Genomic DNA, 16,567 nt, shown 5'->3' with positions numbered 1-16,567 from the left:
ACAATACACTGCAAAAAAGAACTATGTATATATTGTTTTTTTCACATATAGGGACATTAAGTACAATTTTTGGTACACTTTGAGAGACCACTTGAGAGTCTGCTTTAGACATGCATTTCTGGACAAGCTGAGAGCTACAGAAAGTGAATTTTAAAGCTGCTACTTCAGCTTGTTGCTTCAAAACTTAAAGAAACTTAAAAAAAAAAGCCTAAACTTTTTTCCTAACCCCACACATCCAAGAAAGAAAATGTCCATCGGACAGAGCTAAACTTGAGTAAACGGAATTGAGTAAATAATGTTATCTTTTACCCTGACCTCTGCTCCTAGTGAACACTGCTGTGTGTGTGTGTGTGTGTGTGTGTATCCAATATGAAGAGAATTTTAAAATGAGGATCCACCTACACACGACAGTGCAGAAGATGCAGAGCAAGCAGGTGGTCGCCCACGTGCCCAGTGTGAGGAGTACCGCACAGCAGGGTCCATCTACATCAGTGTTATTACCACACTGCCCTGGCCTGTCTTAAACCAGCTCTGAGTTTTACAGCCTCATGGGTCACTAAGTAATCTGGAAGTGTGTGTGTGTGTGTGTTCTCAGCTGTGGAGGTGTAGAGTGGACATGTTCACAAAAGCTGAGTAATACCCCAGTCCATTTAGAACACACTCATAAACTTTAATCACGTCTTCAGTGTGGAACCTTTAACACGCATAAAAACACAGGAAGAGGCTGCTGGTGATGATAATGACGATACAAACAGTGTCAGAGGAGGAGCTTCTTCACTGTGTGAAGAGCTGCTGATCACCTGGTGTCTCTCAACAGACATCCTTTTCTTTTTTCTTCTTTATTCTCTATCTTTCCTCTTATTTCCTTCTTAGTTTCTTCTTTTCTTCATTCATCTGTTTTCTGTCATCCACCAACACTCAGTATTTCTTCTCCTTTTTTATTCTTTAATTTCTCTCTATTTTACACGTATATCTCTTTATTTAACTCTTTCTCTCTCTTGTTATCTTATCTCATCCTTTCTTTCTGTTTCATCTTCTTTCCTTTTCTCTTGCTCACTTCCACCCATTGTTGTCACTTCATCTCTCCTTCTCTCTCTCTCTCTCTCTCTCTCTCTTTTCTGGTTTTCCCTTATATTTTTCACTCCTATGCTGTTTTCTCTCTCTCTTTCTCTCTCTTTCTCTCTCACACACACACACACACTCACATTCTCTCCATCTCTTTTCCTTTCCCTCCTTTACACGCTCTCCTTCTCTCTGTCTGTATTTCCTCACTTTTCAACACTCTTTCCTCCACAGTCTCTTCTTCTTTTCACTACCTGTTATCTGTCTTTTACCTATAAGACTAACTTTTTCTCTCTTTTCCTTTTTTATTCTCTATTTTCTTTCTATTTTTTACACATCTATCTCTTTCATTTAGCTCTATCCCTCTCTCTCTCTTTATCTCATGTCATTTTTCTCTTTGTTTTTGTCTTCTTTTGTGTTCTCTTGCTCACTTTCATACTTTGTTGTCACTTTGTTTTTCCTTCTCTCTCTCTCTCTCTTCTGGCTTTCCCTCACTTTTTTCACCCTTAGCCTGTTCTCTCTCTCTGTTGCTCTCTCACACTTACACATTCTCTCCATCTCTGTTCCTTTCCCTCCTTCACACTCTCTCCTTATCTTACTCTCTATCTGTCTTTCCTCGCTTTTCAACTCTCTATCTGTCTTTCCTCCACAGTCTCTTCTTCTCTTTATTACCTGTTATCTGTCTTTCAGCTTACAACACTCACTCGTTCTCAGTTCTCCTTTTATATTCTCTGCTTTCTCTCTATCTTTACACCTGTATCTCTTTTATTTAGCCCTTTCTCCCTCTCGTTCTCTCATCTCATTCTTTCTCTCTGTTTTTATATTTTTCCCTTTCTCTTGCTCACTTTCACCCATTGTTGTCACTTTATTTTTCCTTTTATCTCTCTCTTTTCTGGCTTTCTCCTATTTTTTCACCCTTAGCCTATTTTCTCTCTTTTCTTTTTTTCTCCTTTATCTCCTTCTCACTCTCTTTCTCTCTCATCTCATTCTTTGTCTCTGTTTTTATCTTTTTTGCTTTTCTCACTTTGCTCACTTCTACCCATTGTTGTCACTTCATCTATCCTTCTATCTCTCTCTTCTGGCATTCCCTAATTTTTTTACCCTCTATCTCTCTTTCCCTCTCTCTCTCGTACACTCACACATTCTCTCCATCTCTGTTCCTTTCCCTCCTTCACACTTTCTCCTTCTCTCCGTCTATCTTTCTTCATTTTTCAACTCTCTTTCCTCCTCATTCTCTTCTTCTTTTCATTTACCTGTTTTCTGTATTCCACCTACAACACTCACTCTTTCTCTCTTCCCCTTTTTATTAAGCCCATCTCTCTTTCTCCTTTTCCATCTCTTTTCACATGTACTTCTCTTTTTATATTCTCCTTCTCTCTCATCTCATTCTTTCTCTCTGTTTTTATCTTCTTTCCTTTTCTCTTGCTCATTTCCACCCATTGTTGTCACTTTATCTCTCCTTCTATCTCTCTTCTGGCTTTCCCTTATTTTTCCACCCATAGCCTATTCTCTCTCTCTTTTTCTCTGTCACACATTCTCTCCATCTCTGTTCTTTTCCCTCCTTCGCACTCTCAACTTCTCTCTGTCTATCTTTCCTTACTTTTCAAGTCTCTTTCCTCCTCAGTATCTTCTTATCTTTATTTACCTGGGGTGCGTTTCCCGATAGCGATTGTTCTTAGGGATTTAAGAACAACTTTAAGAACGACTTAACTTTAAGAACGCCATTTTTCCGACTGTTTCCAGAAGCCACTCTTAAGTCTCCATACTTACGAAGGACCTTTAAGTAGCACTTTGGTGGCTCCGCCCCCGTGTCTGTGAGGTTTAAGGCAAAGCCAGATGAAAACTAGACCACCGATTTATATACAGTTCTTCATTATTAAGCCACAAAGGTATAATTTTGTATGATATAAAAAGCCAAATAAAATATATTTACTTATAAGTAAATAACATTTATAAAAAAATTTCACTTGCAATTACACGTCAAGCCTATAAATAGGCACACAATTGACACATCATTCCTCAATCTGGAAGCATGTCTACCCGACCACGCAAACGTAATTTCTCACAAGACGAACTAAGCCACATGCTGGAGGAAATCGAAAAGAATCAGCAAATACTCTTTTCTAAAGCTCGGGGAAGTTCAACAAACAGAGAAAAAAGGCAAAAATGGGAGGATATTGGCAAAAACATAAGTGCATGTAGTACAATCCAACGGACAGCGATGGACATAAAAAAAAAATGGCATGACTTTTCCAGTCAAGCAAAAAAAAAAGGAGCAGAAATACGGAAAGAGAGGGCTAAGACTGGTGGGGGTCAGTCATCTATACCAGCCCTATCTCCTGAAGAGGAAAGAGCTCTTGCAATACTAGGGCCAACTGCAACCAGAGGGATCTCTGGTGGGGTAGATGTGTGTTCAAATGAGTTCCCATCTACCCCACCTCAACCTACATCCCCTGTACATCCCTCATCAGCATCAGACAGTCCTGCATCATCTCCTGGCCCTTCCGTTACACAGACTAGTCTTAGAGCTCCACCTACTACAGAGACCCCCCGAAACACCTGTGCCTGTAGTGAGGAGTTAATTTTAATAGAAAGAGAACGACTGAACATTGAAAAGGAGCGGCTCCAGTTAAAAAGGGAAAAGCTGCAACAGAGGGAGAGGCAACATCAAGAGCTGGTGGACCTGAAGAGAGCTAAACTTGAAATAATGGCCAAACAGCTTTCTGTGGCTGAATTTCAGCTGTCCAGGCCAGCTATCTCCGTTCCCATCATACTGCCCTCTGAACAAGGTAAGATACTTCTGCCAAGTAATAATAGTGTACATATAATTTACTGATCTCTCATATATAAAATGTAATCATACTAACAATATATTTATCTATATCTTTAAAATACTTTACAGTTTTGTGTTCATTAACTTAAAGATGAACCTTTTCTTCCAGACCCCAGTTCCACTGAAAACCCACAGCAGATATAAAAAAAGATGCCAGGACAAGTTTGTTTTTTTTCAGTTTAATGACTGTTTCATTTATTTATTTTGTATGTAATATGTTGGACTGTAAATAAAATGTGAATATTTTGAAAAGCAAAATGTGTGAAATGAAAACTAAAATAAAAAATTACACAAACAAAAAGAAGTCTTGCATCCCAAAGACATGTTATTTCCAGTAAGTTAAGTAAACACATCCCTAATGATTTGCATCCGTGCTTGCCAGCCAGCCTGGTAAAGTCCTTCTCTCCTCATTCCTGGTAATACTTCAGGAACATTTCCTTTCTCTCTCTCCTCATCATCCTCCTCATCTTCCTCACTCTCTTCATCAGGAAGGTGTATACCAGCCTGCACCGCAATGTTATGAAGCATAGCACATACAACAATTATGGCACAGCTGCGTTCTGGTGAACACCGGAGGCCTCCTGATGACTTGTGAAGGCACCTAAAACGCATTTTCAAAATGCCCAAAGCTCTCTCTACAACACTGCGTGTTCTGCGGTGTGCCATGTTGTATCTCTCCTCAGCCTCTGTCTGGGGATTCAGGACAGGAGTATGAATAAAGCTTCGGAGTGGATAACCACTGTCACCCAGGACATGTCCACCAGCAAATGCACCCCGGCTTGCCATCTGACACACTCCGGAATTTGCCCAAATGAAGGAGTCATGAGTACTTCCGGGCCATTTGGCCACAATGTCAGTAAAGAGGCCTTGGTGGTTACATATGACCTGGATATTTAATGCAGAGTAGCCTTTACGACAGGTGTAGATGGGGCTCAAGAGGCTGGGAGTGTGTATGGGGATAAGTGTACCGTCCACCACACCAACAATTCCAGGAATGCTTCCAATTGCATGAAAGCCTATTTTTGTTCCTTGCAATGCATCCCTGGTACGTGGAAACGTAATGTATGTTGGTGCATGGCGCAGGAGCGCTTTAGTGACAGCATGCACACATTTACATACAGCAGCTTTGCTTAGGCCATAGGCATCACCCAGAGTCTGCAGAAACCCACCAGTGGCATAAAAACGAAGCGTTGTCAGTAGTTGAATGGTGGGACTAAGTGCATAATTTCTCTTCGTCCGTCTTGTCAGCTCCTCCTGTACTAGACCGAGAAGAACCATGATCTCTTCCCTAGGCAGCCGGTATCTGTCACACAGGACATCATCAGGGAGATCTAGTAGGTCCAGATTTAAACGGCGAACAGCATTGGGACGAACTAACTGTCCTCGTGGATTACGGCGTCTTCTCAAACGGCGTCTCTGATTTAAAAACAGTATTCTTTGGACAGCCGCCATATTCCTCGAATGCGCACCATTATCAGCCTTCCAATTGGTTACTTATATACGTTAAGAAAAAAAATTATTTACTTATTTGTTTACTACTACGACTGTCAGACTGGGAAAACCGTTAATTTAATCCATATGTGTGTGATATGTGTGAATAAAAATTATATTTGTAGGTAATTGTAACTTTTTCTTCACGTGAATACGATTATTTCAACCATATAATAAACCCAAATACTATGAATAAATATGCGCAGGTTAATAAATTAATTTAAATAGTCTGGAATTTAGTCTTTTTTTTATTGTTTATTTTTTTATAAATACGTATGCTGAATGCATCTTTAAATGCATTTTTTTAAGGATCAAAAGCGGCCTCTTTCGTTTTTGAGTCAGAACTGCACGTGGATTCCACGTTAAGAAGAACTTAGTTATTTACGAGTGGGTCAGACCACTCGTAAAGTTACGAACGAGTTTAAGTACTACGTTAGTTACGAAGGCTTTCGGGAAACGCTCGTAATTTTAAGATTGTTCGTAAGTACGAAGTTACGAAGTACTTAGCGTTAAGAACGTTTTGGGAAACGCACCCCTGATTTCTAACTCTTTCTCTCTTCCTCTTTTTTATTTATCCTTTCTCTTATTTTTCTGTCTATCTTCTCTCTGTTATTCACACACCCTCATCTCTGCTCTTTACTCCTGTCTTATTCTCTTTCCCTCATTCCCTCGTCCTCTGTTCATTTCCTCTGCTTTTTTCTATCTTACACCCACAGCACACTTTATATTTAGCCTATATCTATCTATTTCTCTCTTTTTCCTTTATGTTCTATCTGTCTGTCAAACACTCTCATCTCTTTTTTTTTCACACTCTCACGTTTCTCTGTCCTCTCTCCATCTCTGCTCCTGTCTCCTTCTCTGTCTCTCTCTTTCCTCACTTTTCAACTATCCCTCTGTTCTCCCCAGTCTCTTGCTCTGTTCATTTCCACAGCTTGTTACTGTCTTACACCCACAACTCTCTCTCTCTACCTCTGTCTCTTTTCCTTCACTTCAATATTTAGCCTATATCTGTCTTTCATTTTCTTTAACTCTCTCTTTTTCTTGTCTTCTACCCATCACACTCTGTCACTTAATTTATCTTCCTCTGATTCCTCCGTTTCTCTTTCCTTGTGTATTTCTTTCCTCCCTTTTCATCCATCCCTCATTCCTTACAGTCTCTTACGCTGTTCATTTACTTGCTTTCTCTTTCGTTCTTCCACACATTACACTCTCTTTTTTTCCATCACCTTATTTCACTCTTCTTTTCTCTTTCCTCTTATTTAGCCTCCCTTCTTTTTTTTCTGGCTTCGTCTTCTGCTCTCTTTCACCAACCAACTATCACACCAACTTTTGTTTTTACTTCACCACCTCTTCTTTTCTATCTCTCTCTATCTCCCTCTCTCTCTTTCTCTTTTTTCTTTCCACCAGGGGGCGCTGTTCTCTATCCCTCTTTCATCTCAGTGACCAGCAGCATTCCCGCGTTTCTAACATCTGAAACTGTCATTTCACTGCCCGACACACACACACACACACACAGATAGAAGCACAGATGGACAGAGGGCCTGGCAGAGGGTCCAGAGCGAGAGTGTCAGGCTCTGCCCCCAAAACAAAACAAAACCAAACCCCTAAGAGAGAGATGTGTGTGAAAGTGAGAGGCTGTCACTGTGTCAGTGAAACTGTGAAACACAGAGAAAGAGAGAGGGACACACAGAAAGAGAGAGACACAGAGAGAAAGAGACACAGAGAGAAAGAGACACAGAAAGAGAGAGAAACGCATAGAAAGAGAGAAACGCATAGAAAGAGAGAAAAACAGAAAGAGAGAAAAACACAGAGTAAGAAATACACACAAACAGAACAAGAGAGAAATATAGAGAAAGAGGGACACACGCACAGACAAGCAAAGAAAGAGAGAGACAAAAAACGAAAACGAGACAGAAACACAGAGAAAGAGACACACAGAGAAAGAGACACACACAAACAGAAAGAGAGAGACACAGAACAGGACAAACAGAGAAAAAAGACACAGAGAATTAGACAGAAACACAGAGAAAGAGAGACATGCACAGAGAAAGAGACACACAAAGAAAGAGACACAGAGAACAAAACACAAACAGAGAAAGTGAGACACACATGAAATGAGACAGAAACACAAATAAAGTAAGACACAGACAAAGAGACACACAGAAAAAGAGACACAGAGAACAAAACACAAACACATAGAGAAAGTGAGACACACAAAGAGACACAAACAGAAAGAGAGACACAGACAGAGAAAGAAAAAGAGACCCACAGAGAATGAGAGAGAAACAGAGTATGAGAGGGAGACACACAGAGAAAGAGAGACACAGAGAAAAAGTGTGACAATAAGAAAGACACACAGAAAGAGAGAGAGGGAGAAAGAGAGAGACTGTGTCAGAGCTAGAGAGAGAAAGACAGAGGTATAGTGTGCGTGTGTGTGTGTGTGAGAGAGAGAGAGAGGTATAGAGAGACTGTGTCAGAGCTACAGGGACAGAGAGAGAAAGAGTCAGTGCGCCTCCCTCTCTCTCTCTCTCTCTCTCTCTCTCTCTCTCTCTCTCGGCGCGCGCTCTGCTCTGCCTCCACACTGCTCGCGCGCGCGGTGTCTGTGTGAAGCCACTGAAGTAGTCAGTGAAGCTGGGGAGCGGGAGCGCGCGCGCACTTGTCGCTGCAGCCTCCACGTGCGGATTAATTCTTCACTCTGTGAGTGTGTGTTTTCGGAGTGTGTTGTTGTGCGTGTGCTTTTCTGTGAGATCCGGAGCGCGCGCGGAGTGTGTCGGAGTTTCCCTGCTCGCGGAGTTGGTGGTGGAAGCCTGTGGCGTGTTCCCCCTTTAAATCCAGCGGGAGAATCACACACACATACACACACGCACTCTCTCAGTCAGTCAGTCGCGCGCGCAGCGCAGAGAGCTCTGTGGATGATGAGCGCTGCTGGACCTGTATGTGGTGAACTTGGCGGGGCTGTGGTGAGCTTGGGGGGCTCGATTTGATGGAACGAGGGATGATGGAGAGAGAGAGGACATTTATTTCCAGGTAAGGTCTCGCCACCTTTCTTTTTATCTTTCTTGCTTATCGTTCTTTATATCTTCCGTGTGCGTGTTTATGGAGTGTGAACTTCATACACGAATTTAGAGGTTAGGTTTGGGTCCCCCTCCATACACTCTTAGGGCTACACACACTCCAATACACTCTTATAGGGCTACACACACACTCCAGGGGGCTTGTTGGTGTGATTATATACTGTGCGCCCCCTGCTCTAGGGAAGGAAGTCGCGCCCTCGCGGTTTGGGCAGCGCAAATGATGCGAGATGGTACAGAACTCGCTGTCTCCCCTGGGGTGCATGGTCCACCGCTTGTCATTTTTGCTATGTCTTCAGTACCTTTAATTAAGGGAGATATCTGTAGTATATTTTGATGTGTGCTTGTTTTACACGACTTTTAAAGGACATTGCTGGAACGTTTGGTATATAGCGTGGGAAAGAAAACGAGGTACATTTTAGGGCACATTTAGGTTGTTTGTATCTATTATTTTTAATTAATTTATTTATTTTCTGGAAGTGTATGATGCATGCAACATATTCAGGGTTCAAGGCTGTGTGACTGACCGCAGCTCTCTTCTCAAACAGCGTCTAAACACCACCCAGCCAGAGAAACGCACTGACCGCGCCACAGTGCCAGCGCGCTTTAGCTGCTTTACGCGCATTTTTACGCATGGAACGGACAGCGTTTGGACTGTGCTTAGACTGTGCTTAGACTGCGTTTAGACTGCGATTAGTGAATGGTTGGTCAGTGTGAGGGTCTCCCTCTGCTGTGTCTCTTTGCGTCCCGTGGCTTTCTGTCCTTTAAGCGCGTGAGTCTGGAGTTCCTCGCTGCGTTATTCCTGTAATTATTGCGCTCTTAAACGGAAACTGGATATTACTGGATCTTTTTGGAACCGGATCTTTTTGGAACTGGATCTACTGGAGACTTCAGCAGTTCAGGTGTTTCATACCAGGGTTTTTGCCCAACAGACAGCACAGGTAAAGGAAATAAAGCTGCTGCTGCACTTGCTGCTTTTGTTGCGCAATGGACTTGATATAGTGTGCTGTACATTATATCGGTTTGACTGGCTTTATAAGCTTATAAGAGCTTGATTTATTGTGGATTAATTTTAAGTTATGAATGTATTTATTATTATATAAAATGACAATTATGTATTATATATCAGCTGTGGACATTTTTTAAAACAAACTGAAGCGGAGGAGTGCGAGAACGGACAGCATGGAGGAACATATATGTGTCTCTGTGTTTGTGTGTGTATTTAAAGAGAAAGAAAGAATCTGAAAGTGCGTTGTCTGTATCTATTTATTTCAGGCGTATGTATATTTATATTTACATTTATTATTCATTAATCTCACTTTTTATAAGTATTACTCATATATTTATTTTCCTTAATTTTTACCATGCATCATATTCAGTCATGGGATAAGTGTGACAGTGTAAACTGGTGAGCGCACCCGAACGCTTACACTGGGTCCAAGCGTGTGCGTGTTGTGTGTGGGGTTAGCGTGTGTGTGTGTGTGTGTCAGCGTGTGCGTGTGTGTGTCAGGGTGTGCGTGTGTGTGTGTGTCCAGTAGGGGGAGCTGTGTAGGCGCCCCTCCCTCGAAGGATGTGAATCCTCATTGTACGCGCGCGCGCGCCCATACACACATACACACACACACACACACACACACACAGATAAGAAACCCTGCGATTCACAAGAGATTCTGCAGGGTTAAGCAGAACAGAGCGGGACGTATTCATCCTTAAATAAATATTCTTTTTTTTTTTTTTTTTTTTTGCATCACACTGAATTATTAAAATTAACAAAACTTTATTTGTTAAAATAACTGCATATTCAATTAAAATGATACATAAATAAAATAAAACGAAATGATAATAATAACGCATTATTATTATAATTATTATTATCAGACAAAAAAAATAAATGTTACTCATAGTATATAAGGCATTCGTTATGTATTATTCCTATTCACAGAAGGCTTATTTATTTATTTTTAATTACTATTTGTTTTTTTTTATTTCTACATAATAATAATTTAGAATGTTATATATATATATATATATATATGAATTTTACAGGACATTAATAATGAGCTCAGTGTAATAAGGGTTAGTGTGTGTGTGTATAGTATGTAAAAAAACGCACTACTTGTTCACCTGGTCACCGGGTTATTTTCATCCGGGGACTGGAACAGGATAAAGCACTTAGCCAGTGAGGCAGTGTGTGTTTTTTGGCGGGCTCTGTTTTCTGTCTGTGGATGTAAAGCAGGAGGAGAGAGTGATACATTAGGAGAAGGTAAAAATAGCCGGAGCAGCCTGACAGCACGGCTTTAATCACAGGAGGGGATGAGATGGGGCTCGCCGGCTTCGCGCCGTTGCCTGTTGGAGGGCAGCCATGCGTACCTTTCGACCTAGATGTCCTGCTTTGTTTTAGTCCGGTCCGCCTCCTCAGACCCGGCTCCCGCGCTTTATCCCCCCACACCTCACAGCGTCAGATCCGGCCTGCAGCGCTGAGGAGAGCCGGGGCTCCTCCGCCCCTCCGCCTCCGCACCGCGACCACCACACCACCGAGGGAGACTGTCTCACATACAGCATAGGCCTGTATATATATAATTTTCACACACACACATCATACACACACCAACTTGCTCATTTTTCAAGTTGTTCATCAGTCAGCTCGCCTCAGGCTGTCGCTCCTGACACTTCTCAGTAAAGGTGTTTTGGTGTTTCCCCTGCTTTTTTACCAAAGCACTGAAAATAACATCAGCTCTGTTCACACCAGCACAGCTCAGAGCAGCAACAACACTTCAAATAAAACCTTTCACAGGGGACTAGTTTGCCTCATAACGCCCTGCAGGTGCCTCTCCGCCATGAATGGATTTAAAATAAGACATTCTTGGTGAAAACCTTTAAAAAAAAAAAAAAAACGACCATAAAACAATATCTCAGACATAAGGCTCCCTCATGATATCTGTCAGTGAGGGAGGTTTTACAGACATAAAAAAATATATATATTTTTGATGAAGACATTTTCATCAGTCCATAGAATATCCTGTTGGATGTATTTGCCTATATTAAAAATAAATATGTCCAGTGACTAAACATGACAATCAACCATTTCTCTTTTTTGTAAAACTTAGATTTCTTCATTCATACAAAAATATTACTTACACTTAACTCTTTGTAGAGACTTCGTATATACATATGTATGTTTGTGATATCTCAATACAGACCTGTCTTAAGTAATTATTAACTTATTTACATATATACATGTATAGGCTTAATTTAATCATTTTATCTTACCTTACCCATCTTACCCATTATGTTTGGTTAATAAGAAGAGCCCTTCTTAAATGCTGTTTAAATCCAGTGACTTTAACATTTTGTTTATGTTTTTTTGTAAAAGGATATTTGATATTTTTTTTCAATTACAATTCCAGGATTTTCCAATAATTTTGTGACCATTCTTATAAACTAAAAGTTAATCATTACTTATTCAGAGGAGCTTTATTATGCCAGTATATTAACATGGTCTTAAAATGACCAAAATACAGTTTTTCACAATTATTTCCAGAACATTATATATCAAATTGGTTAGCCTGATATATCCATCTTGATTTGCTTAAGATTTATTTTAAAAATATGTTAAACATTTTTTTCAATATAGTGTATAAGTAGAGTGTTAAATTTGAAATGTTCATTTTTGACATAAAAAAAAACATCAAATGGGGAACATTGTAGCTATGATACAGTTTTTTTTTTTTTTTTAGGAAAAATGATGTGTGCTGTGTGGTGTGTTATCTCCTAGAAAACAAACCCATTTCACACACTTCCAGCCTCTAAAACACATAAAATAAGCCCTAAAAAAGATTTACTTATTGTTTTAAGTTATTGAGAATTATTAACAGAATATAGAATAGCATATAGCATATAGAAAATAGCCATATGTATTTCTGTTACTGGATTAAACCTCATCATACGAACACTGTGAGCAAAAATCCTGTCCTATCCCGCATCATCAAAGGACGTAGCAGATTTGTTCTCATTATACCAATTCGACCTGGACCCTCGGGTGTCCCGCAGATGTGCCCTGATGACTTTGACCTCTCGTTGGGGTGTCAGCAGTGGTGCGGATGAGGAGAGGAAGGGGCGGTTTTTTGAGGGGAAGCTGGCTCTGTGTTTTCGTGGAGTGGTAATAGCTTAACGATGGAGCCGTGCAGAGAGAACTTCGTAGCCTCTGGGCCATCCTATGCCAGCCCAGCGATCAGGGCTCGACCGCTCTCTCTCCTCTAATTAGGATCTAAATCAGGGTCTGTATTTCTGTCTAATTAAGCATAAGCAGTGTGCTGAGGGACGCAGGCCGTGGGCTTTAGAACAGGCAGGGCAGGAGAGATAGAAAGCATTAGCTGACCCACGTCCCTGTCCATCCCTGTGTCTCTTCAAAGACGAGGATGACTCTTTACTGGGGGTGAGTGATGGGCAGAAATATGCCCTCGCCGTATCTGAAGGCACTTTGGCAAATCATAGTGCATATCATCAGATCATTTCACTACACAGGCTTTTTGAGCTTTGGTAGACACTGTAGTGGCACACTGCCATTTATTGCTGATAGCTATTACACTGATAATAAAAAAGGGTTCAAGGGTTCTCCAGTGATCCAGTGGTTCTTTGTCAGATTAAATGCTTCTTATGTTTAGTGGACAATGTCTTGTATATGGTCATTTAAAAAAAAACGAACCATTAAAAATATATAGAGCTTTAGGAATGGTTTTAGAACTGTTCTTATATTTTTTTGTCAAAAGACATTTTCAGTACTACAGCTTTAGAAATGGTTTTAGAACTGTTGTTATATTCTTTGTCCAAAGACATTTTCAGTTATACAGCTTTAGAAATGATTTTAGAACTGTTGTTGTATTTTTTGTCAGAAGACATTTTCAGTACTACAGCTTTAGAAATGGTGTTAGAACTGTTGTTATATTCTTTGTCCAAAGACATTTTCAGTTCTACAGCTTTAGAAATGGTTTTAGAACTGTTGCTATATTTTTTGTCAAAATACATTTTCAGTTCTACAGCTTTAGAAATGGTTTTAGAACTGTTGTTATATTCTTTGTCCAAAGACATTTTCAGTTATACAGCTTTAGAAATGATTTTAGAACTGTTGTTGTATTTTTTGTCAGAAGACATTTTCAGTACTACAGCTTTAAAAATGGTTTTAGAACTGTTGTTATATTCTTTGTCCAAAGACATTTTCAGTTATACAGCTTTAGAAATGGTGTTAGAACTGTTGTTATATTCTTTGTCCAAAGACATTTTCAGTACTACAGCTTTAAAAAATGGTTTTAGAACTGTTGTTATATTCTTTGTCCAAAGACATTTTCAGTACTACAGCTTTAGAAATGGTTTTAGAACTGTTGTTATATTCTTTGTCAAAAGACATTTTCAGTACTACAGCTTTAGAAATGGTTTTAGAACTGTTGTTATATTCTCTGTCCAAAGACATTTTCAGTACTACAGCTTTAAAAAATGGTTTTAGAACTGTTGTTATATTCTTTGTCCAAAGACATTTTCAGTACTACAGCTTTAGAAATGGTTTTAGAACTGTTGTTATATTCTTTGTCTAAAGACATTTTTAGTACTACAGCTTTAAAAAATGGTTTTAGAACTGTTGTTATATTCTTTGTCCAAAGACATTTTCAGTACTACAGCTTTAAAAAATAGTTTTAGAACTGCTGTTATGTTTTTTGTCAGAAGACATTTTCAGTTCTACAGCTTTAAAAATGGTTTTAGAACTGTTCTTATATTTTTTGTCAAAAGACATTTTCAGTACTACAGCTTTAGAAATGGTGTTAGAACTGTTGTTATATTTTTTTGTCTAAAGACATTTTCAGTACTACAGCTTTAGAAATGGTTTTAGAACTGTTGTTATATTCTTTGTCTAAAGACATTTTTAGTACTACAGCTTTAGAAATGGTTTTAGAACTGTTGTTATATTCTTTGTCTAAAGACATTTTTAGTACTACACATTTAGAAATGGTTTTAGAACTGTTGCTATATTCTTTGTCTAAAGACATTTTCAGTTTTACAGCATTAGAATTGATTTTAGAACTGTTGTTATATTTTTGTCTAAAGACATTTTCAGTACTACACATTTAGAAATGGTTTTAGAACTGTTGTTATATTCTTTGTCAAAAGACATTTTTGGTACTACACATTTAGAAATGGTTTTAAAACTGTTGTTATATTCTTTGTCAAAAGACATTTTCAATACTACAGCTTTAAAAAAAAAGTTTTTTGATGGTTCTTTAGTTAAAACAAATGTTAGAAATTTGACAACTCATAAGCCACAATGTTTAAACACTTATTTATATATATCGCAGAGTGATGCCGCTCTCCCCGCAGCATTGATAACATTTCTTTCAGCTAAACTAATGCTACAAAACTCTTACCTTAGTCTTGGTGATTCGGTGCTTGGGCAGTTTCACCCTGTCAAAACCCCAAAGTCCGCTCTATATTGTGAAATCTGACGTGAGCGGTGCCCGTTTTGACCGGTGTTCTGTTGAGTTTTGTTACTCTGTCAAACCGTGCTTCCCTACTTTACATTTAAGGTTTCAGTAAAATGCAGAATCCACCGGAGATCCGTTTTAAACCTACAGTTACTTACACAAGATAGCTAACTTTAACTAGCTGGTGTAAACAGAGCTGTAAGCTCTTTAGCTAGCTGATGGTGTCGGCTCTGCTGCAGCCCAAGTTCAGCTCTGTCTGTGAGTGGTCCCATGCTTTTCCTCATCTACTTGTTTTTCTAAGTATTTTTCTTTCTTAGCTACTGCAGACAATAGAGGTTGAGGAGCAGTTTTATATGCAGCATCCATATACAACTGAGAGAGACCTGGTTATTAAGGAGGGAGAAGGAGACCTTTAATTACTGAATCACAATATGATCAGAAAAGAAAAGCCTTCTTTCAATTTAACTAACATTAACATTTTAACATTTGTATGGGAGGGCTGTCCTCATCAAACATTCCCCCCACAAACTCGCCAGTCTCTCCTGCAGTCATTTTTAAGATTTTTCTGCGAACAGAACCGTGAAGACGTTGTGCTCGACAAGAAGCAGTGGTGCAGGAACTACTCTAACTTGCATGTGATTCTACATTAACATGCTTGTTCACTTATTTCCCCGCAGTCGGACGCTGCACCCCGAGACAATGCGCATAGAAAATTGATGAGGGCTTTTGTCTTAGCTCGGGCATGACTGAGCTAAAAGCCGTGCAGACTTCTTTTAGCACTTGAGGAGAGAGTCAGAGAGAGACGAAAATAAAGCTGTGAGGATCTCGCCGAGGAGAACACACCTCTATCACACGCACTGCTTTCTCTTTAATTAAGCAGTGTAACCCCATGAGGGGCTTCGCAATGCAAAGATTTCACTGGAGATGTTCGACACATATGTTATCTAATTACTAGGGACTGTCAGGTGTTTAAAATACCGTTTCATATGGAGATAAAATCTGAATAAAATCTTAACAAGGCCACTACAGGTCAGATTCATCTTAATGAGCTCTGAATTGAATATTAATGAACACATTCTTAACACAACACTCACTGGGCGCTAAAATATATGAAAAGTATCCAAAACAGATGAACAGAATCTAAGAAAATACAGCAAAAATAAAAACAAATTGGTGTTAAATAAAATCTAAGAATCTGCTGTTCAAGAGAAAGCATCACATCTCACAGGCAAGTTTCAAAGCTCTAAAAAAACATCTTATCTTATTTTATCTGATCTTTGTAGATGTGCTGAGCTGAATATCTAAAGGGCATCTTTCTTGGACAGAGATTAAAACTAGACATGCCTATATGCAGATAATTATATATTTCTCTGTTTATGCTGTATTATTTAATATAGAAGCAAAATTCTTTATATTGGATTCTACATTAAAGGTCATCTAAACCTTAAATCTCAAAGAAGCAGTTAGTTGGAAAAGAAAGCAAGAGTGTAAAATGGAACAAAGCTCACTCGGGTTGCCAAGCTGGGGACACTGAACCTACATGAATGAGTGCAAGATGAGGTCAATAACTTATATCAAATAGCAATTGTGGGTTGTATTGGCTCTATTTTGCATGATAGACAGATAAATAACAGCTACCT

General features: G+C 39.4%; 1 protein-coding gene across 8 annotated transcripts in view; it reads left to right on the top strand.

Moving 5' to 3' along the window:
- Positions 1–7,980: 7,980 nt before the first annotated feature.
- The window catches only part of adgrb1a (adhesion G protein-coupled receptor B1a), a 212,807-nt gene continuing 204,220 nt past the window's right edge, over positions 7,981–16,567 (top strand). For 5 of the 8 annotated variants that reach the window (XM_049480350.1, XM_049480345.1, XM_049480349.1 and 2 more), the window contains exon 1: positions 7,981–8,413. The gene's annotated coding sequence lies outside the window, so the exon portion shown is untranslated. The remainder of the gene's footprint in view (positions 8,414–16,567) is intronic. The other 3 variants (XM_049480351.1, XM_049480348.1, XM_049480346.1) reach the window with 1 other exon arrangement.

The sequence above is a fragment of the Astyanax mexicanus genome, chromosome 6 (genome assembly GCF_023375975.1).
Source record: "Astyanax mexicanus isolate ESR-SI-001 chromosome 6, AstMex3_surface, whole genome shotgun sequence".
NCBI lineage: Eukaryota > Metazoa > Chordata > Actinopteri > Characiformes > Acestrorhamphidae > Astyanax > Astyanax mexicanus.
The sequence above is the reverse complement of the archived record's forward strand: the minus strand, read 5'-3'. Positions and strand labels throughout refer to the sequence as shown.